Source organism: Sitodiplosis mosellana, unplaced genomic scaffold (assembly GCF_009176505.1).
Source record: "Sitodiplosis mosellana isolate CC-2019 unplaced genomic scaffold, AAFC_SMos_1.0 Smas_scaffold_6226, whole genome shotgun sequence".
Taxonomy (NCBI): Eukaryota; Metazoa; Arthropoda; class Insecta; order Diptera; family Cecidomyiidae; genus Sitodiplosis; species Sitodiplosis mosellana.
In genome coordinates, this window is record NW_022601467.1 from 21,514,945 (window position 1) to 21,516,460 (window position 1,516).

Consider the following 1,516-nt stretch of genomic DNA (forward strand, 5'->3'; position numbering starts at 1 on the left):
TATTGGTAAATTTTAATTAATTGAGTCGAATTTGAGGATTGAATTAAAATTTAAACAAAAGAATCTGGTCGAATCTATTCCCAAGAGAAACGGCCAATATGTTTATACGCTGTCTATCCGCCGAAAATACACTACAATATATATTCACGCTTATTGGACGCAGAATTGAATATATATTGCGTGAATATATATTGGTCCAATAAGCGTGAATATATATTGTAGTCTATTTTCGGCGGATAGACAGCGTATATACATATTGGCCGTTTCTCTTGGGTTATAATTTTAAAAAAAGAGACAGAGACAGAAACATACATGACGAGGAAGAAAACTACGTCTACTAACGTGTTACACACACCCACATTCACATGTTTTGTAATTTCTTTGTATTAGAATTAAAGGCTGATTTAGTGCAAATAAGATTGAGCACCGAAAAAGGATGTCACTTTTGTCATCCTTCTTTTCCATCTCATTTGACATGTGAATTGCAAACCGAAAATTTAACAAAACAAAACAATTGAAATAGGACAAATATACATAAAAAAATACGTAAATTAGAAGCAACAAAAACATTCGTCATAAAATTTCGTTCTGATTTTATTCCGAGTCTATAGTGGAACATGTAGTTGGATTCAATTGAAAAGAGAGAGAGAGAAGGAAAACCAGATCTATTTAGCATAACTATGTGATTTTCTTCTTTAAAAAACAACCAATGTTGCTCGAATGGTATTCTTTAGATTTATTTCATTCAGATGCGACACACACACACACGAATCTTTTTTTTTTTTTTTTGAATATTTCGATAAAACTTTTCTATATAACGATTTCAAATAAGCCAAGACTCGCCGAATATGATGACACATATAATAATATTACGTTATAAAGCAGATGCAATAAGATTTTGCTCACCAACAAAAGCCAGCACCATTCATTCAATGAAAATATTAACATAAATAACACACGATTTTTACTCGTTTCCTCCTTTTCATTCTATACAACAACAATATATATATATATATATACATATAAATATATATTTTTATTTAGCTCATAGATAGACGTGTTTTTTTAGTTCCATTTTCCATTTTGATATTAAGTGAATAAAAAGACTTTGAATCGCTTTGATTCGATCGATTTTATGTATTTCGTTTGAGTTTTCCTTTTTTTTTATTTCTCTCTAGCTAAATTACAACAACCACAACTACAGCAAGAAAACAAATCCGGGTCAATATATAAGAAGATTTGATAGTTTGGCAATATATGTATTCGATATATAAATATACATCTATTTCATAAGTTTGAACGCAACAAAAGCCAATTCAAATGAACCAGATTTTCGGAAAATTATTCATTTGAAATATCCGATGATTGTCGGCTCTTTTTCCTCCCTCGAATTTTCCGATTGTATAACTTGAATAGACTAAGCAGATGAAAAGAAGAAGAAGAAGAAGAAGAAGAAGAAGAAGAAGAAGAAGAAGAAGAAGAAGAAGAAGAAGAAGAAGAAGAAGAAGAAGAAGAA